The sequence below is a fragment of the Terrapene carolina genome, unplaced genomic scaffold, assembly GCF_002925995.2.
Source record: "Terrapene carolina triunguis isolate 2854851 unplaced genomic scaffold, T_m_triunguis-2.0 Scaffold183, whole genome shotgun sequence".
NCBI lineage: Eukaryota > Metazoa > Chordata > Testudines > Emydidae > Terrapene > Terrapene triunguis.
The window spans coordinates 2,457,370-2,482,485 of NW_020664534.1; the positions used below are offsets into that span (position 1 = coordinate 2,457,370).

Below are 25,116 nucleotides of genomic sequence, written 5' to 3' on the forward strand. Positions count from 1 at the left end.
GTTTAAATATGGTAACCCTAAGTATCTTTTATTGGACCAACTTCTTTTGGTAGAAGGTACAAGATTTCATGCTACACAGAGCTCTTCTTCAGTTGGGAAGGAAGCAGAGTGTCTGAACCTTATTTTAGAATCTCCACCTTGAATCTGATGCTTGTTGAGGAAAATTAAGTCCATTGTCACCCTTCCCCTTTTCTTTTTGGGGATCATGATACATGGTGAGATGAGTGCCCTGGACCTGTGTCCCCTTGGGGAGCTCACTCTCTCTCTTTTCCTGATTTCCAGTAGTCTTCCTTTTCTGACTTATTCAACATTTTTCCGTGCCGTATTTTTGGGTAGAGGGGACCTTCCCTGATAACTGCTGAAATAACCAACGTTGAAGATTCATTACTAACAAAGTCTAGCACATATCTATCTGTGCAGCTAGCAGTGGGTTTTTTTGGAAATAAAAAGTCTCTTTCTATAGGAATGGTGAATACTTTACTAGGGTATATGTTGGCACTTTTAATTGGGAGGGTAACAAAGGCTATTTTGGGCTTGGGGGTATTTGTAAAACTTGGACAGATTATCATTTGCTTTCTGGAAGATCCTAATCTCATTCAATTAACTCATGTAGGGTTCCAGACTTGAGGATGCAGTTTCTGGTGTTTTTTAATCTTATTCAGTTTCTTAAAATCAAGAGCTCCCATCCCACATTCAAGCACTATTTATAATAATATTTTTGCATTATGCAGAACTCTGCTTTTCCTTAATTAGGCTCTTTTTTTTCTTTTAAAGGGCAATGATTTTGGGGAAAAACCCTAATACACCTCTACCTCGATATAACGCTGTTCTCGGGAGCCAAAAAATCTTACCATGTTATAGATGAAACCGCGTTATATCGAACTTGCTTTGATCCACCAGAGTGCGCAGCCCCGCCCGCCCGGAGCGCTGCTTTGCCACGTTATATCCGAATTCGTGTTATATCGGGTCGCGTTGTATCGGGGTAGAGGTGTATTAGACACCCTGGAATTTCACCCAAGGCCCCATTCCATTGCTGGGAAGGATAATTCCCTTGACAAATCCTGGGGAGCCATCAAGAATACAGTTCTGTCAGCACTTTTCTTTTATCCTCTGGGACAAATGCATCCAACTCAAAAGGAGTGTTTAGAGGCCACAGATTGAGGTTGGATTGTTAGCCCACCAGGGGAAGTCCCTACAAAGGCAATGACGGAAAGTGGCAGATTGGAGAAGGAACATTGTTCACAAGAGGGTATCAAGGAATCTCTACTATTTTTCTACTGCACTTGGACACTGATTTGGGGTTGACAAGAGTGAGGGGAATGACAAACTGGACCTTGGACAAGCTACAGGTAATGAAGGCAGAAAGCGGGGCTGCTGGTCATCACTCCCTTAAACACCCCTTTTTGTGTTAATTTGCAACAGAGCACTATTTAATTTGTGAGTTTAATAAAGTTTAGTTGTAGTTTAACCCCTAATCCCTACCTTTCTAACCAACATCTTCATTATATAATCGAAGTGGAAAAAAAGCTCATATAGTTTCTGAAATTTTAGTACTCAGCTGATGTAAATTGGGATACCTCCCTCAAAGTCAAAGTAGCTAAAGTAATTTTCACCAGCTTGCTATATGGCCAATATCTGTAGTTAAAATTGGGCTAAAACTCTAATTAGTGAACATTTTTTATCCCAGTTAAATTTGATGAATTCTTCATAGTTCACTGCTAAGACCTGACGTAGAAAGGATGAAATTCTCTAAATACGTCAACTTCGGAAGAACTTTTTGGTAGAATACTATGTCTCCTATTAGGCAAGAATAACAGGACAAATCAGTACCCAAAACAGACAATTTACATTGGATGCCTTAACCTAAACAGACTGAGCAGGGAGCTGATGTAGGTGCTATCCAGTAGTTAATAAAAGGCATTAAAAGAATCAGCCAATGGGAAAGCGACAGACAAAAATTATGTACAACTAAAACTAGAGGTGCTGTTTTAAGTACATTGGAGACAAAATGGCCACGGTACAGGAAATAGATAGTGGCAATATTCTACGAGACTGCTTTCTTCAAAGAAAAAAAGACTGCTTAAAAGCAGGATAGTTTTTGAGTATGCTTTCCTCAAACTAAAATGCTCCAAAGCTAAAAAAACCAAACAATGCCTCTGTAGCATTTAGCAACCATGCATGTTCTACAAGCTCAACCAGAATGAAGGAGAGCTATTGCATCGTACTGGAGATTTCAGATCGTAGCGTTATAAATTAGGCTTTGACAAGGACTTCAAAACTACCTGAACTTGTGCAAGACAAACCTGACAAAGGCAAAAAAAGTGAAACATGAAATATCCCTCATTCTGAAACAAAGGAAGACCCGACTGTGGGGGAGGAAGGGGAGAGACAGAAGGGGTTGACGACAATTCAGCACATATCTAGTTTTGCCAACAAAACGTTCCAATTAACACATTAAATACCAATAGGAAAAGTTTTGTGGCAACGGAGTAGGAAGGATAGAAATGGTTTCTTGTCCTGAAAGGGAAGTATATCATCACAGCCCATAATGCAGGATGCAAATGAGTGTATTGTGATACATCAGCTTCTTTAAAATATTTAGCAGCGTGCACTACTATGAGCTTTAAGGCACACACGGTAGGCACTTCAAGCAGTAGGCTCTACTGACTCTAGTTTTTGGTGGGTTAACAAGGAAATATTCTCTGTTATTGCTGACAAAAAAGAAAGAGCGCAAATAACCTTGGCAGAAGTCTTTGAATGGGGAGGTAGAGAATTTCCAAACTATTCCCATAGAAGCAATCCAAGAAGTGTTAGGTCAAGTATCCAAACTACCTCTAAGTCCACCTCCCTCCAGAAGGAGTCCTCTCTTCCACAGGTCTGGCCCTGCTCCAGCTCTGATATTCTATCCCCACTGCTTCTCCCCTTCCAAGCCCTGCTGTAGGCCAGCCTCTTATCCTAAGCTTTATTATGCTATATGGGTTTCTACTCCATTCTCTGGTAGTCCCTGGTAGACCACTACTAGTGCCTGGTCTTCCCTCTGAAGCTTCCAATTTGTGTGTCACACACAAAAGTCCCATGTCTGCTAATTGCAGTTCCTGATCCTATGTGCTCTTTAATCCTGGTCACTCTGGCAGACTGCCTTCTACGGCCTAGAGAGAGATCTAGGTCCTTGCCCCTCCCAGGGTGACCTGTGGCCCAATTTTTTCCCAATAATCTGGTTCATTAAAATATGTAAAACAGTGGTTTTCAAACTTTTTGTATTGGTGACCCCTTTCATACAGCAAGCCTCTGAGTGTGACCACCCTTATAAATTAAAAATGGTGGGGGTAATTTAATCTAATGGGAGCTCAGGGCTGTCAGCCCCACAGAGCTGACAGCTTGCAACCCCCATGTAGCCATCTTGTGACCCCTTTAAGGGTCACAAGCCCCAGTTTGAAAACCCCTGATGTAAAGGCTGCAATATGATTAAACTAAATAAGTTTTGCTTTGTACAAACCTCATTCCTCATGTTTCAAAGCCAAGGGTTAAGCCTGGAAAAATAAAGGTTTTCTTTTTAATAGACCATGTCCCCAACCATGTGGTTAACTGTAATCTACCTTAGGCTCTGAAGATATTGTATCATTTTCTCAGCAGTTGGCCAGTATCTCAAATTTTCAGTGCTGGCATTCAGCCAGTTTACAAATAAAAGGTCTTCAAATGGCCATTAAGCCTCCAACTCTGTCACAACAGTAATAAAGGGGCTTTTTAAGCACCTGCTGTTTCGTGTAAATAGTGTTTAAATTTGAAGGAGAACACAGAAGCAGCAACATTCCTGAACACGCACTGAAAATGCAACTGATGATGCACGTCAACATGTCTGAGTGAGAAAAGAATCAATTATTTTAGCTTCTTTGAGAAGTTTTTTTTTAAAAAAGTTTTTACTGAAAATTAGAAAAAAATAAAACCAGCAAAATTTTAGTTAAAATACTGAAAATAAGTTTTACCCTAAAAGATCAAAATTACTTCTATAATATTTCACCTGGTTTAACCCAATTTTAACAAAGGTAATACTTCCTACTACCCTCTGCCCCCCCCCGTAAAATAAAAGGTATGCATTGAACAACTGATAGGAAACTACTATTTCCTGTGCTAAAGAGGCTACTGTAAAAAGTTAAGAGTTACAAATTAGGGAGAGGAACTACTCTCAGGAAGTACACCCTCAAATAACGGCCCCCCAAAATAAACTCCTTGGATCCTACTTCAAGAGTGCCAGTGCTTAGATGATGCGGTCTTTATGACTGAAGGGGTGGGGAATGGAAGAATCCCATCAGGTATCACCAGTTGAGCTTCAGGAAAGGGAATGAAGGAAGATGCTGGGCAAAATAAGCTTTGTTGTCTGCTGCATATCAAAGCTTCCCAGCAGCATACCCCAGCAGTGCTCAGGAGTTCTTCCGTCATCAGGATGGGGAAATGATGTTCACCTCTTTCTGAAAAGCAACAACAGGACTGAGCCCCTGGAACAAAGGAGTCAAGCCTCTCTTTTAACTTATCATGGCTTAGGAATGAATAACTAAATACTGGGAGCTTGAGGGCATAGGAGAAACTAGAGAAACTGTGAAGAAAGAGAGCTCCAAACTGGACAACTACAAGCTAAGGCTCTATACAGAAACATGGCGCCCCTCAGACAGGCCTCAGGGTAAGTGGCTACACTGGGCTTCTCATCAGAACACTACTTTTGACCCTGCTAGGGTGGCTTTGAGGGAAGGCAGTCTTTTACATCAACCATTAACTAGTAGTAGTGAACATCAGCGATCAGTACATCAGCCACTTTTACATCACATTTACTAGTAGTAGTAGTAGTAGTAGTAGTAACCATCAGCCATTAACATCTAGCCATGGGCTAGAATTTGTGAATTTTCAAAACTTGTGAATAAAGCAAAGAATAAAAAAACAAAATGCCTTTTCCAAACGCCACTGTACAATTGTTAGAAATATGGGTAATGAATTATCTTTGAATTATTCATAAAGTATGATGATCTCAGAGCAATTACAACTTGCTGAGATGAATCAAATTACTAGAATGTAAACATAACAGCGAAACATTGTATAGAGTGCATAAAAAAGCAATAAAGGAAGGAGAATTGATTCACCCAGAAAGAAAAAAACACCACATGCTAAGTCAGTTAGAAAAAGGTGATACTGATACTAACACCGCAAACAGACTATGGACAATTAAAAAAAAAGAAAGAAAGACAGACAAGAATCAGTCAAGCATAGTTTGCAGTCAAGCGTAGTTTGCAGTCTGCTCTGTTATGGAGTGACCATCTTATGAAGAAAAGTTATTGCTTCTACCATCTGTTCAGTTTGTTTAAAGGAATACAGCTCAGCGTTCCTAAGTGACTCTGACCAGCCATACGCATACACACACTCAAACAGGTGGACATGAGCTTTACAAAATGCGTATTGATTTTGTGGCACACTATTTTACGACTCAAAATTAGAGGGCATTGAAAAGGAATGCAATACTAGATTAAATACTCATAACTTTATCTAAATCACATGAAGGGCAAAGAAATACTTTAGCACTGGGTGCTCTATAAATAAAATATTCTTACTAGTAACTCCACTATTAATATTAATATGGGTGCTTCAACATTTTGGACTGTGCTTGAGTCCTGAGTTTCTGTTTACTGCCTCCACCACTTACACATGGCAGTAGCAGCTCATACCTCTTTGCAAATGGAGACAAGCAGGAACACTTCTGAAAATCTCTAGTTACAGACTTAGACTTGAACTGTAGACTACAAATAGCACACAAATGGGAGAGCAGTGGGGACCCATTATATGTGAGAATTCTACCTGTCACTTTAGAAACTGATGAGGTGACCTCACCTTATTCCCACGCTTGAAGAATTTTGCTCTAGTTCCTTATGAAGTGTTCTTGCCCCAGAACGTCAGCTCCCCTGGCTGAAATACTTGGAATACTCCATGCATGTTGGAATCTCCAGCACACAGCTGCAGCACCATAACATAACTAGGAACCAACTGACACAGGAAACAATCCAAGCAGGGACTTATTAACCCAGATAAAGATGTAATTTACTGTTCTCTGACTAGTGTCCATTCATTAAAAAAAACAGAATTTGATAAAGTAAGGCTAAACACAGGATGGGTTTCTGGTGAAGCAGCAGTTACCTGTAATTTTATCTTCTGCCAAGAGGAAAATAAAATAAAAATTTTACTTTTCTCTGGTGTGGGTGTGTGCACACCTGCTGCTCCATCAGTCCAGATACTGATAGAATGTTTCAAGTACTAGAAACTTGCACGAGCAAAGGGAAAGGAAATTTAAATGTTGACTTTTTTCAAGTGTATTTGAGAAGTAGCATTCAACAACCACATAAACAAATTGCGCTAAAATGGGAAGACCAGGGTGAAATATCAAAGCTCCTGCTTGAAGAGAAGCCCTGAGAGAGTTCACAAAGAATCTCTACCTTCCCACATGGAGGTACAACACTAGGGTTCCATGAGGCATGTATGCCTTCATGCATGTCAGCAGTAGGGTTGCCAGGCATCCGGTTTTTGACTGGCCCTTAAAAGTTCGGTCAGCGGCGCAGCAGGGGCCCTGGGCTAAGGCAGGCTCCCTGCCTGCCCTAGCTCCAGGCGGCTCCCAAAAGCGGCTGCCAGGTCCCTGCAGCCCCTAGATGCATGGGCAGCCAGGGAGGCTCAGCACACTTCCCCTGCTCCGAGGGCCGTCTCCGCAGCTCCCATTGGATGGGAATCACGACCAATGGGAGCTGCTGGGGCAGCACACGGAGCCTCCCTGGCCGCTCAGAGTTTTGAACACTTCGGGAATGGAGGCTATGCATAACTCTGAAATGTTCATAACTCTGAACAAAATGTTATGGCTGAACATTGACTTAATACAGCTTTGAAACTTCACTATGCAGAAGAAAAATGCTGCTTTCCCTTTTTTAGTAGTTTACATTTAACGCAGCACTATGTTTTTTTGTCTCTGCTGTTGCTTGATTGTGTATTTTCAGGTCCAAATGAGGTGTGTAGTTGAGTAGTCAGTTTGTAACTCTGGGGTTCGTAACTCTGAGGTTCTACTGTACAGGCAGGAATTCAATTCTCATGTGGACACTTCTATTCCGATATATGAGTGTGTGTTTTTTCAGTTTAGCTTGTGTTATTTTGGAATGTTTTTAAGCTAAACCAAAAAAAGAATAACCAAAATAAGAGTATCCACATGGGGAATTACACTGAATAAACTACAGTGGTGTAACTATACCAGGATAACTGCTAAAACTTTCTTGTTTAAACAAACTCTAAATCCATTAAAGGAATATTTTGGTCTATCTTTGTATATATGAATAGGGTCAAAGTACCCCGCCCCCCCCTTCCCATCATAACAGATTAGAAAGTATCTATGCTCAGGTAACTTAATTTACCTAGTACAGCCTGCTCACAGTAGCACCTCTCCATTCCAGGATGGCACCCCACAGTGACCAAAACTATAGCTTGTGTACCCTTCTTTAGGTGAAAATGCCAGAAATGCAAAATATAGATTTTTAAAAGTATATATTAAAACTTATATAGCATTTTATCGCTAAAAGCACTACAAGTATTACCTAACAAGCACACGCCTATGCTAGCATTAGTAAACAACAAAAGTGGCTCTTATTACATTTCATTAAAAAAAAAAGATGAAAATGCTTTTATTACTATCCCCACACTCATGTATAGAACAAGATCTTTTAAGCTGCTGAGCACCTTAAACTAAGGATCACCTTCTCTTGCTGACGAAGTGGGTATTCTCCCACGAAAGCTTATGCTCCAATACATCTGTTAGTCCATAAGGTGCCACAGATCCAGACTAACACGGCTACCCCTCTGATACTTCTCAAGATGAGAGCATCAAAAAGAAAGGACAAACAGATATGTGAGGAAGTTTAGGAACCAGTGAGCATGTACTGAGTTTATAGCATTACCTGTACATAGAATCTCAAATATGCACTAATGCCTAGGTGAGTATGGCAGATCCTAGCTCCAAAAATCCATCTTACAAGGCAGACAATTCTAACAGGGAAAGAAGAGGCCTGTTGATTTGTTCTCACCTAGCCAACAAACTTAAACCAGAGTGTCAGCTCCTGGCTGTTTAGACATGAAAAAACACAATTCGAAGTAGTCAAATAAGCTGTACATACAGTCCTGATGGACCCTTTGCGAGCATACAGAGCTGATCTTCCCAGAGCATCAACAGCAGCAGCCAGCACAACTTCCGTACTACCTGCCTTAGAATCATAGAATATCATGGTTGGAAGGGACCTCAGGAGGTATCTAGTCCAACCCCCTGCTCATGGCAGGACTAATCCCCAGACAGATTTTTGCCCCAGATCCCTCAATGGCCCTCTCAAGGACTGAACTCACAACCCTGGGTTTAGCAGGCCAATGCTCAAACCACTGAGATCTCTCTCCCCCCCACTTTTTTTTTTCTGGGGGAGAATAACATCCTGCTAACTGGGTGCAGTCTTTTCTCCTTGTGTACAAAGGCAGATCCCTTTCAGCCAAAGCTTTCCCTTTCAGATTGTATCCTGCGTCAATTTGCAAGGAAAACCTAGATCAATGGGTCCTGAAAGGTTCATACCTCCATCAGAGAAACCCACTGTAAATTATTGAATTTTATGAATCAGCAGACACAAGAAAACCAAAAATAATGTAACACACAAAATATATTTTATTCACTTATTTTGCTGAAAAGTAGGGAGACATCAGTATTTTTATGCAGACTATACAGTGCGCAGATTAACACACTGCGTATTAGCTAAATGTGGATAAGGGAAGTTTACTCCTCATCTAACTTTGTTTACTAGAAATGATGAAGGTTACCATATACTAAAAACCATGTGACTAATATGAAGCTCTGTAGACATATTTAAAAGTATTGAAGGAAGGATAGGAGACAATACCTGAAATTCTTAGGGAAGCCCTCTCAAATGAAATTATTGATCAATAAAACCAATGAAAGGTATTCTAAAAGAATTAAATAAAAGTCATGTTTCTGCCTTTTAACTTCCTCACTATTCATTAGAATGACATAGGAAGCAAGGCAGACTTGGTGCCAAATTCAAGAAATAATTAAGGTCTATGTCAAACTTAACATGCTGATTTGAAGATGTGATCCGTCCTAAAGCTAACTAACATGAAACTAACCATTATGATACTCCTGAAAGCACTAGTGATACATCTTATGAAAACAGGTGAGGGACTCAGGAGTGATAAAAATAATCTTTTGCAAAATGAAACAAAGGACTCTTATAGGTTCTGTTACATATTTACATATATATTAAAATATTTAAGAATTTCTATACTGACACATGGAGCCTACTGAGTTACAGTCAAGATGGGTTTCTGAAAACACAGATCATTCCAAATAACCCAATTCTTTTTTTCAGTTCTGTGACAGATTGAACATAAGGAAAATGTGGAGAATGTAACGGATTTTAGCAAGGCCTTTGACACAGTACTGCACATAGCTCAAAATGTGCAGAAATATTTTGATCAGAATCTGTAAGAAGATATTTTAGAAGAAAAATAAAAACAGAGAGGGGATACTACAGAACAAAACACATGGCAGACTGTTCCCTCATTAGGTAAATTAGATGAACACCAGGTGATATTTTTGATAATCTTGCTCCAATGCAATGAGTTATAGAAATTAAATTGTTAATTTAAAATTTTGATTGCCTTGCTTGCATCTACTCCTTTAAATGGATTCTCTATCAAATACCACAGACTGTGGAACTTTCTTTTATTCACATCGTTACAGGTCCACTCCAAGATTACTGAACAGATTAGAGATAAAAGTGTGTTTTTCAGCTTGTTTACTTTGTCCATTTGGAAACACTGTGGAAAATTGAACTTCACCATATTTCCCCTGTAAAGTCAGTTTCTCTCATTGTTCGAGAAAGAGTCACACAGCAACAGGTCAGGGAGAAACTTTTGTAAAGCTACAGTAATTAGCATGAGGCTAAAGAGAAAATGTATAACCTGAAACAATTTTTAGCTATTTTTAAACTGGCTAGATTTCAAGCTGATATCTGTTCAAATAAAGCATCATTGGGAGTTCATCTTGACATAGGAAGGATCTTGAGGAAGATAGCAAAGATCAGTAATCAGGTAAATCTAGTGCCTCTTGATTGGCCTAAGAGGCTATGAACAGTGGAGCTACTGGATCACGGCATGGACTGACAACTCACTCTTCTAGTCAAGCAAGGCTTGTTCTCTGGGGACTGATGGACAGAAAAATCCGCATCACTCTTCTCTCTCTGTACAATTATATGAAAACATGCTACATGCATTGAAAAAGTCCATCTCCAAAACCGATTAACAAGATGAGGCTCCTTCAGAGCCTGGTACTATATTCATTAAGAAGGCTACAGTCCCCTAATAATGGCATTTTTACACTTTCTTTTTTCCCCCCACTATGGACTGGATACAAGCTGCATCCTCAGTTCACTGGGAATCAAAGGCTGCAACCCCATAGGGATTAAAAGCGACAAAGAACTCTGCCTATAACTGCCAAATCAAAACCCACCAAGGGACAATTTTTCCTGTAATAATTTCAGTTATTATAATGAAAGTGAACATAAAAGCACTGTCAGTTCCCTAAAATCCCTAGTACTTCAACTAAATATTGAATTAAATGTAAAACAACAGTCTTAAGGCAACAATGAAATGCTTTTGAAAGTGCTCAGAAAAGTGATGAAGCATGGCATTATAGAATCAGCTGTTTATTGTCTTTCAGGTTCTATTTCAAAACATGTTAGAAATAAAGAGAGGTGTCTACCTGTCAGCCTTACAGACTCCACCTGAGATCTGAGACTAAAGCTGGGCTCTTTTCTTTATGGGCATCATTGCCAGAAATAAAGCTGAATTCAGTCCTCAGTTAAACTTATGGGACTCCCTGTTGTTAAATGATGCCCTTCAGTGAAGTTGCACAGATGTAACTGATGGGTCCTGTAATTGAAATTTAGTAAACCATTCTACTGATGATCTGGAAGAAAGAACAAGACTCAGCACACTCTCTTAGCTGTGTTGATTCAAAGCATCAACTAAAAATATTTTTACCCCCTTTTTTTCTTATTTAATAAGTAGATATGACTTTGGATAAAAAGGGGACAAAAGCTGTAAAGAATTTTTATGTGTCCAATATTTTTAGAATATTGGAAATATTGGAAAAAACAAGGCATTAATGTCAGGATAGATATTTTAAAGTTAAATGCTCAATCACTGACACACGCTTTCTTCATTTATGCATACTGTAGATCTTGAACCATGGCCTCTTGTTATATATATTAATTCAACAATCAGTAAAACTACAGATTTATTCTACTATATCGAGATATAATTTCTTACATATGGTACACAAATATACTCACCATGCTGTACGAATGTATAATACACACACAAAATCAGATCCTCATTTGATGTAAATTATGTTATTATAGAATTATATTAAGAATTTGGCTCACTGCAGCTTAAGTGATGACAATGTTGCTCCTGTTTAGAATATGAAATACAGTAGAATTTTTGCAAAATGTCTTCAGGCCTGATTCTCATCTCACTTATGCCAGGAAATCAGGAGTGATTCCACTGTCAGAACTACTCTGGTGTAAACCAAGGCAGGGGAGGGAAGAATCTGGCTCCTGGTGTTTGCGTATATGTCTGAAAATACGTTAAGTGTTACACAGTTTTAAAACAGTTTGAAAAAAATGCTGTCCTCTTCTCAAAAAGCACAGAGAAGTATACTAAAACTTCATAAAGTGCATTTACAAAATAAATATGTATGTTATGTATAAAATGGGGAAAGGCTGAAGTCTGGGAAGTTTTAGAGAACTCAGTGATCTCTCATATGATCCTAAAAATTCTAGGTCATTAATTAGGCTGGCATTGTTGAGGTAATTTTGTAGTTTCCATATTTAACCTGGGTCTCATATACCTAATCTCAAAGGATTATGAATTTATGATTAAGGAAATTAAGTGTTCCACTGCGTTGCAAAGATTGTGTTGCTGAAAACTAGCTCCTCAGAAAGTTGTCCATTTAAAGACAAATGTATTGTTAAATTTAAATCTCCGCTAGATTATGTGTGCAGAGAGATAGACAGTGCATGTGTGTTTTGGCTTTTTAGGTGCAATAAGATACCATTTTAGAATTGCTAAATTCACAAACTAACTCTAAATTAATGAAAGGTAATATTGAAAAGTTTCAAATTGACTAGTTTAGCAGTATTTGCAAAGTATGTGTAAAACTATATACAAAATTAATCATTTGCATTATATTGCATTGTGTGACGATCATAAAAAATAAAGTATGTTTAAGCCACATGCAAGAGAGAAGATGGATGAGTTATGATGAACTGTCAGTCTATTTCCTGAATTTTGAGGGTTTTTTTTTTTTTTTTTTTTTTTTTTTTTTTATTAATCTTTCACTTCACATTAAGGCAATTTTGTTTAGGATATAACATTAAGAAATGAAGCTTTCCCGTAGGCCACACAACTTTTATAACTTATCACCACCATAGCTTCCACTGTATTCTATGAGTTCATTCTGTAATTTTAAACATTTAAAATAGGAGAGGATTAAATTACACAGAAATAATTATTTGTTCAGACTTACCAGTAAATATATACCAAAGAATTGTCAAAAATTATTTCCAAAAACTAAATGCTCTATTTGTATGAGCTACCCATTTTACTCCAAAATGCATACATCCAACAACGTGGGGTGGGGGCGGGGGAAGCAAAATAAGCCTCTTTAAACAAATGTTATTGCAGTATATATTTCCAGTTCTCCGGAGACAAAAGGGAACAAAATAATCTTCTGAAAAATCATGAGCCAGATCAATGGCTGAGCCAGTTTGCTCTGCCTACAAGTTTTCAAGTGTCCACTGGTAGATCCCTCAATCTCAAGTACACTGAAGAGGTGCCAGCTGACATTTTAAGGCCTTGAAGTGATATGTAAGATATGCAACTTGGCAAGATCTTACAGCTTGTTTAGAAAGGGGGAGGAGGGGTAGTTGACTGGCATAGCTATAGCAGAATAATTATTTTGTTATAACTATGCCGGTATAACTCCCCTACATGGCAGCGTGAAACCACTATTCCAGAAGAAAAGCAACTGACTACTCTGCTTTGGAAATTGGACAAACGTTGGAAGCAGAGTAATCATTCAAGATTAAAATCAATTTTATTCCAGAATAGAGTATCCATATTGGGGCATTAAACCAGCACAGCTATAACGGAATAATTATTCCACTGTGGCTATACCAGTCAATCAATTTTCCTCAAGTAGACAAACTCTCATGCTTGATTAAATGTGCATGTCTTTTCAGCTGCATGATTAGAGCTTAATTTCCACAGCCCAGGTGTAACATACTGACGGAGAGGGTATGGAGGGGTATTAAAGAAAATGCCCAAATAAAGATGTGAATAAACTCACCCATGACCCGGACTCTTCCAACTCATCAACACTAATGAGTAATGTTTATGCCATACTTATAAGAGACTAGGAATACTACAAACAGGTGAAGATTCCTCCTCTCCCACTCGCATTGGTTTATAAATAATATAGTATATATGCTGAAATCTAAGTGTCATATGTAAAACTTGGGACTGCCTTATTTATAAAGAAAGAACTGGTTGGTATACACCTAATATGTAATGAAAAGAAAAGATAATAGCACACCATACTTTAAGAATAAACTGCAAATGGTTTTTATTGTTACGATTAGCTGTTGCTAATAGCAATAGATGACTCATAGCTGCACAGACTCAGAATTCACACAGTATCTTTTTACAGTGCCTTGACAACGAGTTATTTAAATAAATATTCTCAGATTGGATAAGTAGTTTACTTTTAGCAGATGTAATCAAATAATCTTACCTGTGCAAATAGTTAACATCATGTGTGAAACAAAAGATGAAAATACTTATCTGTTATCCAGAGAAGGTAATTCATAGGGCTGTTGATAAATTGCAGTTAACTCACGCAATTAATTCAAAAAAATTAATCACAATTAAAGCAATTAATCGCAGTTTTAATCGCACTGTTAATAGAATACCAATTGAAATTTATTAAATATTTTTGGATGTTTTTCTACTTATACTTGAAATATTGATTTCAATTGCAACACAGAATACAAAGTGTACAGTGCTCACTTTATATTATTTTTATTACAAATATTTGCATAGTAAAAATGATAAACAAAACAAATAGTATTTTTCAATTCACCTCAGACAAGTACTGTAGTGCAAACTCTATCCTGAAAGCACAACTTACAAATGTAGATTATTTTTTGTTACATAACTGCACTCAAAAACAAAGCAGTGTAAAACTTTAGAGCCTACAAGTCCACTCAGTACTACTTCTTGTTCAGCCAATCGCTCAGACAAACAAGTTTGTTTACATTTACGGGAGATAATGCTGCCCACTTCTTACTGACAGTGTCACCTCAAAGTGAGAACAGACATTCACATGGCACTTTTGTAGCCAGCATTGCAAGGTATTTATGTGCCAGATATGCTAAACATTCATATGCCCCTTCATGCTTTGGCCACCATTCCAGAGGACATGCTTCCATGCTGACCATACTCGTTAAAAAATAATAAAATAATAAATTTGTGACTGAACTCCTTAGGGGAGAATTGTATGTTTCCTGCTCTGTTTTACCAGCATTCTGCCATACATTTCATGTTATAGCAGTCTCGGATGATGACCCAGCACATGTTGTTCATTTTAAGAACACTTTCATGGCAGAGCTGACAAACTCAAAGAAGGTACCAATGTGAGATTTCTAAAGATATCTACAGCACTCAACCCAAGGTTTAAGAATCCGAAGTACGTTCCAAAATCTGAGAGGGACGGGGTGTGGAGCATGCTTTCAGAAGTCTTAAAAGAGCGACACTCCGATGCAGAAACTACAGAACCCGAACCAACAAAAAAAAAAAAGAAAATCAACCTTCTGCTGGTCGCATCTGACTCAGATGATGAACATGAACATGCGTAGGTCCGCATTGCTTTGGATCATTATCGAGCAGAACCCATCAACATGGATGCATATCCTCTGGAATGGTGGCGGAAGCATGAAGGGACATATGAATCTTTAGTGTATCTGGCACATAAATACCTTGCAACGATGACTAAAACGTTGCCATGTGAACGCCTGTTCTCACTTTCAGGTGGCATTGTAAATAAGTGGGCAGCATTATCTCCTGCAAATGTAAACAAATGTGTCTGTCTGAGTGATTGGCTGAACAAGAAGTAGGACTGAGTGGACTTGTAGGTTCTAAAGTTTTACATTTTTTTATTTTTGAATGCAGGTTTTTTTGTACATAATTCTACTTTTATAAGTTCAGCTTTCATGATAAAGAGATTGCACTACAGTACTTGAAATGGGAGAATTGAAAAGACTTTCTTTTGTTTTTTACAGTGCTAATATTTGTAATACAAATAAATATAACGTGAGCACTGTACACTTTGTGTTCTGTGTTGTAACTGAAATCAATATAGAAAACATCCAAAAATATTGAAAACATCCAAAAATATTTAAATAAATGATATCATATTATTAACAGCACTATTAATCGTAATTTTTTAATCATGATTAATTTTTTTAATCGCTTGACAGCCCAAGTAATTTATGAAGCACTTCAGGCAGAGCAGAGAGCCTGATCTAACATAATATGGGAAGAGCAGGGAGCAACACTATATTGTTAACCCAGAGGTCACAGAATCAAAAAGCTATTGACAAACCTTGACAAATTAAGAGCATTTGTTTGAAATCAACAAGAGGAAATTAAATCAAGACAATTGCAAAGTACTACACTCAGGAAGAAAAAATCAAATGCACAACTACAAAATGGGGAATAACTGGCTAGGCAATAGTACTGCTGAAAATGATCTGGGGTTATAGTGGATCACAAATTCAATATGAGTCAACAATGTGATGCAGTTGCAAAAAAAGTTAATAAGAACCTAAGAATAGCCATAGTGAGTCAGACCAATGGCCCATCTACCCCAGCATTCTGTCTTCCCACAGTGGTCAGTGCCAGATGCTTCAGAGGGAATGAATAAAACAAGGCAATTTATCAAGTGATCTATCCTCTGTCATCCAGCCCCAGCTTCTGGCAGTCAAAGGTTTAGGTACCTTCAGAGCACGTACTTGCGCCCCTGACCATCTTGGCTAATAGTCATTGATGGACCTATCCTTCATGAACTTGTATCATTCTTTTTTTAATCCAGTTATACCTTTGGCCTTCACAACTGGGATGTATTAACAGTAGTATCATATGTAAGACACTCAAGGTAATTTTTCTGCTCTACTTCACATGGGTGAGGCCTCAGGTGGGGTACTGTGTCCAGTTTAGATACTACACTTTAAGAAAGATGCAGACAAACTGAAGAGAGTCCAGAAGAGAACAACAAAAACAACAGCTTTATAAATCCTGACATATGAAGAAAGGTTACAAAAACTGGGCATGTTTAGTCTTGAGTAAAGACTGAGGGGGGGACCTGGTAACAGTCTTTAAATATGATACGTGTTGTTATAAAGAGGATGATGATCAATTGCTCTCCGTGTTCAGTGAGGTCGGATAAGAAGTAATGGGCTTAATCTGCAGCAAGGGAGATTTAGGTTAGATATTAGTTAAAACTCTCAAAAATTATAAAGGTAGTTAAGTTCTGGAGTAGCTTCCAAGAGAGAGGTTGTGGAATCCCCATTAATGGAGATTTTAAAGAATATTTTGGACAAACACCTGTGAAGGATAGTCTAGGTTTACTTGGTCCTGCATCGGAGCTGGTGGCTGGACTTGATGACCTCTTGTGGTCCCTTATAGCCCTATACTTCTATAATTCTAGTTTAAAAGTAAAAACATGTCTCCACTCCCCCACCCCCAACTGCCAACTCTTCAAACTCATCCTGGAATCTGAGTGAAGTTGGATTTTTTCCTCCGTGTGCATGACTATCCCTACTAAAAGGTTTTTCAAGATAAGTTAGAACACAGATTTCATCTATGATTGAATTCTTATTTTTGCTCTCAAGGACACCTGTGTAATCTGAATTGTCATCAGTGGTTTTGCACAGATGTAACTGATTGGAATTTAGTAAACAATACTGTTTATTCAAAAGAAGGAATACAATCCAGCTTATTCCCTTTTAGCTGTGTTGGCTTTGTAGAGCTAGCTGGAGTTAAGAAAACAAAAGAACAAAAAACCTCTAGTCATCAAAGTCAGCAGATATACCTTTGAAGACAAAAAGAAACAGATCTATTCAATAATAAGTCTCAATTTTTTTTTACAAAGTTTCTTTTCAGAGCAGAACATTGTCCTTAGTTTTGCTAGTCAGTAAAGACAGATAGATTCTTCTCCCACACATTCCCCAGTCTACATTTCTCTTAGCACCACGTGTCATTTTCTAGACCTTCTCACTTATCCCTCCACAAGACATAGGAAATCTAACCTTTCTAATGTGTCTGTCTAAACCAGAGGTAGGCAACCATGGCACTCACACTACCCGGATCCTAGCCACCGGTCCGGGGTGGGCTCTGCATTTTAATTTAATTTTAAATGAAGCTTCTTAAACATTTTAAAAACCTTATTTATTTTACATACAACGATAGTTTAGTTATATACTATAGACTTATAGAAAGAGACCTTCTAAAAACATTAAAATGTATTACTGGCACGTGAAACCTTAAATCAGAGTGAATAAATAAAGACTCGGTACACCACTTCTGAAAGGTTGCCGACCCCTGGTCTAAACATTTAAAACCCGGATAATCTCCCACTTAACTACTGCAACCTTTTCCTCTCTGGTATCCCTATTATCAACATTGATCTCCTCCATCCAAAAAGTGGTTGCCAAAATGATGTTCCTCACCTGTCATTCTGGTTACCCTTCCTCATTTGTTGCATCAAGTTTAAATTTTATGTCTATGCCTTCAAGGCCCAATATAACTGCAGTTCAGCTCAGACCTTGTTTATTACTGTGTCAACATCCATAGCTCTACCTGTGATACTTGTCTTACTGCCCCAGTTCTTCTGATTCTTTCACCACAATTGTCTCTGTGCCCTTTTCCATGCTACCCTCTATACATGAAATATCCTCCTCATTCTGGGGCAACAAGCCCCTAGCAATTCTAATTTAAAACCAATCTAGAGCCTTGCTTTTTCCAAAGGCCCACAAGGAGAAAAGCAATAATTATTATAATAAATACCGTGATTCCCTCCTTTCAGTTTCCAAAAACATACTGTCTATTGTTTCTGTACTGTTTTAGGTTGTATCCATCTTGTGCTGTAAGTTCCTCACAGCAAGACCCACGCTCTAGTATGTGTGATATGACAGCAAGCACACTTTTGGCCCTTGCCTGATGACACTGGAAGGAGAGCTACAATTTCAACTCTTCCTAAATATCTATCTTGCTCATTTTACATTGTTTTTGTAGAACCTATATTTATGGCTCTGAGTTCCATCCCAAACTAAACAATTAGAAGTTCATTTCATCTAAGCAAAAGGCACAACATACCTTATTATTGACTTAAGTCCCCTCTAGAAATTAAAGGGAGGTGCATGGGACTGGCAAAATGAGACTACTAAATGTAGTTTTAGACAATACTTTCTGCAGTAACAGAAGACTTTTCTATTTGTTTTGATTGGATGAGGAAAAATACCTGATTTGTAGTAAACTTGTTTCCATGGAGACTTGACTGCTTGCATAATGCTTGCTTTATTTGACAACAGTAGGAGAGACTTCAGTGCTGCTAAGAATTTTGGTGCTTCAGTGCATGGTTCATTTAACCCTGTAGGAGCCAGTTATTCAGTTTTGGGCATTCTGGTAGGTAAGGTTAAATCATGCAAACTTAGTAATAAAATAAGTCAAGGGGCGAGTTAAACTGATTTATAACCTTAGTGATATTTGGATTTAGTAAGATGGAATGTTAATGCTTAACACGTGAAAAGACTAATAGCAAAATGCTGAAGTTAGAAACTAAACAGCTTATAACAATTGCATACTAAGTGTCTAGGATGATTCCAATTACTCACTTTTGTGAATAAAAATGAAATCTTATCTTTCTATATTATAGGCAGAGATTTGAATTAATTTTTTGAAAAGCTGTGTAGTTTATCATTTGTTTATAATGGTTGGAAGGAACATTACAAACAGTACAATGAGGTATATCCATTCCTCTTTTAGACATCCAGTTTGCCTGTTCACACTTGTCTTGACAGAAAAACAACATGCTCTCCGTTTGCTGCCAGATACCAGGGCAAATCAACCTAAGATTGTCAAGGTTTTTTGTTTTTTTCATACATATATGTTTGAAACAGCTTGCTAACTAATTTAGTTGCAATTGTAACTGTGGAAGGACTGGGAATTGGAGCAGATTTTCTGAAAACAGTCACCTGGTCAATTTGAATGCCACTACCATGTCACATACATCACTAACATTCTGCTCATACTGTTCATACAGTACAGTGGCTCACTACCTTTTTAACTTTCCTGGCTGAAGTGTTCACTTGGGAAAGACCAAGAAGACACTAAAAGAAAGCAAACAATTAACTTATGTTGTTAAAAATTGGGTGTGTCTTGTTTTTCCACTAACTTAAATGGAAAACTTTATAATCACCAGCTTAATGTGGAGAATGGCTCCTCCCTTCCTTCCAACTTTAGTTGGGCCATCATGCTGTTATTGAGTATGTAGCTTGGAGCTATATTTTTCATGACTTTTGCCCAAAGGCCTAGTAGTCTGCAAGGTGATAAAACTCCTTTCTAAAACAGTAGATGAATTATCGGGAAGCAACACTTATTACAATGTAGGGGAAGCTTTCTTGGTGACAAAAAGCAAATCTGAACCCAAGATCTAAAAGGGTGAGCTTAGTCGACCAACAGATTGCCTTTGTTGACTACTGATTATGGAGGATCGACTTATCCAGATTGCTTGAAGAGGCAGCTGAAGGAAAGGAGAGGTTTACTTTCAAAATCTTACATGCATCCCTGTTAGGAAAAAGATTCTTTGCCTCTTCTAAGGTCTGGTGGGAAAACTGAACAGCACTTCACATATGGTATAAAGAGGCACATGACATGTTAACTTCCTAAGTCTTTTTACAGAGGACCACTAACCTCTTCTAGTCAGGAAGGTAAGAAAATAGATACTCAAAACCAATTGTTGGCATTGAACTATATGCTTGTGTTAGCAAATATCAGTATAATAATTGGTGGTTCTCTCTATAATTTGGATTATAATCTTTCTCTAACCCAGAGCAACAAGGTTGTTTTTTTTGGGGTGGGGAGGGCTGGGCTATTTGTTTTTTGTTTTGCACCTTTGGACTCAGCTGTCATACTTGTATCACTAGAGATCTTTTATTAATTTTCTTTAGAATTCTATGCTGATTTTTAATCCTGTTGAGGTAGTTCCCAGAAATCTAATTAGAATGAGGGCCCCATTCTGCAAAGTGTTATATAAGCACAAGACAGGTTCCATGCCCTAATTTATGATGAGATATGACAAGTGAGTGAAACAATAAGAGAAACTGGAGGGTAATTGCAATAAGAATGTGACTTCACTGGCTAGATATAGTATATGCACAAGTTAATGGTTCCAAATCACATTATTAATAAATAAAGATCCTCCACAATGGAGTTCTGCCAGTATTTAAGAACTATACAATTAACCAATGTATACTGAAAAATATTACAAACAGGTTCATGCTCAGACAAGATAACCAGACAATATTAGTGTATTTCTTGACAGACTGTACAAAAAATGTGATTAAATGATCATTTTATTATAGACTGATATCCCAAAGAGGGTCTTCAAAAAGTTCACAACAAATTCCACAAAAATAAAAAGGCAAGTGATGGAATTTAACACATTTTAAATGAAACTGGAGAAGACCATGAAATCCTTCATCTGAAATAGAGCATTCTGGGGGTATACAGGGGTTGCCACCTCTAAGGTACAAAAGCCTGGTATACATAAGATGATGCTGAACCCATCAAACTGGACAGCTGGCAGTGTGTACTGAGCACCTTTAAAGATTTCCCAGGATAACTCTCTCAAAAAAGGGATGATCCTGGGAAAACCTGGACAGGCAACCCTAGGTCCATATGGATAAGAAAATGAAGAAATTAATATTGTACAGTGTTTCAAATTTCAGGTCTGCTATCATTACTAACTTTAGCAAAGTTAGTTCTTTTAGGGGTTTTTTTAGCGTGTTTTAAAGAATTAGCATAGTAATTTTTCCAAAGAACATGAAGCATTTTTTTTTTAAATAGCCAGCAGCTACAATGCTGCTATTTATATTGTCCACTTAGCATAAGTGCCAAATTTTAGACAAAGGAAGTCGGTGGGAACAGAATCAGCTCAACAGAGTTGGTTTTCTTCCCAATGTTTAAGGAATCAGTGGACACTGCTCACCGAGCCAGATGGGAGGAGACGACAAAGAGGATGAGCTTTACCCGCTCCAGCCGCAAGTATTGGAGTCTGCTCCATCGCCTTGGAGCAGCGCAGCAGCCACGTGCACTCTGCCGATTCCCAGTGACACCCAGCCAGGTAGCCAGACACCTACTTAAAATGGCCAGAGCACCTTTGGAGAAACAGGTGCAAAGACAAGTGAGGAACGAAGGGTGTGTGTTTAAACGTGTACACCAGATCAGAAGCTGCCCAGAATCATTCACTGTAACAGAGCTGGAACAGACACTAGGTCAAGCATCAAGTGTGGAACAGCTGCGGGCTACGACAACATATCTCCAGAAATCTTGAAAAACGTTGGTCCCCGTGCTTGGGTTTGGCTTGTGAAATTCTTCATTAGGGTCATCAGTGAAGGCAGGCTACCAAAGATATGGCTCACTGCAAAAGTCATTGGCCTCCTAAAGCCAGGAAAAGATCCAAGTCAAGCATCAAGCTAGCGTCCCATATCATTATTGTTGGTGTGCTTCAAGGCACTGGAGTGCTTAGTCCTACAGCACAGCGCATATTACCCGATGTGGAGAGAATTTTGAGCCCTGACCAAACCAGCTTTTGCCAAGGCTGTAGTACATGCGACCAAGTACTCGCGCTGACCACATTTGTTGAAAATGGCTTCCAGAGAAACTTGAAAACAGGCGCTGTTTTCATCGATCTAACAGTGGTGTACGATACGGTATGGCACACTGGCCTGCTCATGAAGGTATCACGGGTCCTGCTACACCTTGGGTTACAGGCGTCATTGAACTGTTCCTCCGCGATAGGCAGTTCAGAGTCCATATGGGGGAGAAGACGAGTGCTAGGAGATAACAGAGCAATGGGTTACCCCAGGGCTCTGTGCTTTCTCCAACCCTGTTCAACCTTTACATCAATGACCTGTCAACAATGGAGTCATGAAAGTTCATTTACACAGACAACATCTGTTGCGGTACCCGGCCCGGACGTTTCACGAGCTTGATACCACTTTAAACCGGGCCATGGTAAAGTTAGCTGACTACTGTAAGACTTGGCACCTTCAGCCAAGCGTCATAAAAACAGTCTCCAGTTTGTCCATCTTCATCACGCTAGCACAACCCAAGAACTGAATGTTTATCTGAATGGTCAGAGGTGAAGTATGAAGTAGAACTCGTCTATCTAGGTGTGATCTTAGACTGCACACTGAGTTACCATGCCCACTTGAAGAAGACAGCAGCTAGAGTTAAGACACGTAACAATCTTCTTAGCAAACTGGAAGGTTTGCCATGGGGTTCCCGTGCTCCAACTCTGTGGACGTCAGCTCTTGCCATCTCGTATTCGGTGGCGAAGTACTGCGCACCAGTATGGAGCCAATCGTCACACACCAAACTGGTGGATACGCATTTACATGCCACCATGCACATCATTTCTGGCACCCTGCGTCCAACTTCACTCCCATGGCTTCCAGTTCTGAGCAATATTGCTCCTCCTCATATCAGCTGAGAGGTTGCCACTGGCAAGTTACTGGAGAAAGTACACGTCAACTCAAGCCTGCCACTGCACAATGACCTTTTTGAACCACCAGCTGCACGTTTGCCGTCATGTCACCCATTATGGTCTCGTCTGCTACGCCAGGGTGTTAGGGCAGAAACTAGGGTGACCAGATAGCAAGTGTGAAAAATTGGGACAGAGGGTGGGGGAGTAATAGGAGCTGATATAAAAAAAAGACCCCAAAATCGGGACTGTCCCTATAAAATTGGGACATCTGCTCACCCTAGCGGAAACACTCTGGCGAGAGGAATGGATAGCTGTTATAATCCCCAACCAGTCCCTTGTCACCGACCCCACAATCTGCCCGCCTGGTTTTGACCTGCCCTGTTGTCAATGGTCTCTGTTGAACAGGTTCCGGACTGGGCAAGGTCTCTGTGCAGCCAACCAGTATCACTTGGGCCTTCGCGAGAGCCCTTTGTGCAGCTGCGGCACAACACAGATCATGACGCACATGGTCGATGAATGCCTGCTGACTAGGTTCAGCGGTAGCCTAGAAGAACTGCATCACACCACTGAAGATGCCATCGCTTGGCTAGACAATTATGCACAGGCTAAATAAAAATAAGGAATTATATGCTTTTAGCTCATATTATTAGAAGCACTTACCAGGAAAACACTTCAGACATGAAACTGAACTGACAATCTGAACTCTAACAACCAAATCATCCACTGATTTCCAACTCCTATATAGCATCGGAATTGAATACCTTTGAACGTCTTTACACAATATCAGTCTTTGGTATTTATCAAAAATATATGCAGTGACTAAATTTATAATTAGAGAGATTATTTTATGAAAACATAAGATTTTATAAATAAAATCTGCCAGAACTTTGGAAACCAGGTTCTATTTCAGGATACTGGAGTGGTCTGGCATTTGTTCAGCTACCTCTAATAGTTCTCTCCGTTTCTGCAAAGTGGAACTTACAAAACAATTATTGATCCATCTATTTTATCAGTTGCGTATTGAAATAAAGAATAGTGCTTACTCAAATCCAATACGGAAATTATCTTTTTGCGTCATTTTTGCCGTGGCATGTCCTTTGAATTAAGGAAATATAAGCAAATTAATCTGCTGGCATAATACCATCCATCTTGCTGTTAAAAGCAAGCAATCTTGGGACTTCAGAAATCCAAATTGGAGGGATATTGGGCAGCTTACAACATAATACGCATGTGTGCCAGCTGAATTTTTCAGTTTTGTTTCCTATCCTATTCTTTATAGAGCCTAAAACTCTACTTGCTTGTTTTTTGTTTTGTTTTTGAACCACCATTGTATATTGGGAAGATATTTTCATTGAGCCTAACAAACTATAGCTCTTTCTTGCATGGTTATACTGACCCATGTGTGTCCTCACCACAGAGACTAGACTGAGGGAGTAAGAGTATGTCTACACTATGGAGCTATGCCAGTGAAGCACAGAGGCAACTTACACCAATAGGAGTTTTTCTGTCGGTTAAGACCACCACCTTTCTAAACAATGTTAGCTACATTGATTGACAGAAGCTCTTTTCTGTCAACATAGCTGCATCTACACTGAGGTTTTTGTCAGCATAGCAATGTCGGTCAGAGGTGTGACTTTTTTCAAAGTTATGTCAACATAACCTTTAAGTGTAGACCAAACTTAAGACTAGGTCCACTGCTGGATATGATCCCTCATTAAAAGGATAAAAGCTGGATCTCGAAGTTATGGAATATGTCAGGCAACTTCCTGAGACCAAGAGAGAAACACTGGCAAATATACCGGTGTAGCCAAGACAGACTTCGGCTGCTGGCAAAAAAACTGCTCATTTTCCCCTTGTTCAGAACAAAGGAAACTGTTTTTTGTTTAACTGCCTGAACTTCAGATTGTACCTAACTATTCAAGACACCCTGAAACCTAGTGATCCATCAGTACTGGGGCTGCAGAGGTGATCCATCAGTCCTGGGGCTACAGTTCACACTCCGCTCCTGCTTCCAACCCCCTTAGTCTATCTAGGAGACCTGTATTTATTTTTCTTCAAACTTTTGTCTGGGTGGATCCCACTCTTCGTGAACACACATCTGATGTATGTGAGATCGCAATCTTTTGACCAGCAGTGTCTTTTGGGGTTGCATGTGCAATCCC

At 39.0% G+C, this 25,116-nt stretch overlaps 1 protein-coding gene across 1 annotated transcript in view; it reads right to left on the reverse strand.

Moving 5' to 3' along the window:
• The window catches only part of EPB41L4B (erythrocyte membrane protein band 4.1 like 4B), a 137,432-nt gene that overhangs the window by 64,884 nt on the left and 47,432 nt on the right, over window positions 1-25,116 (reverse strand). The window lies entirely within an intron of this gene.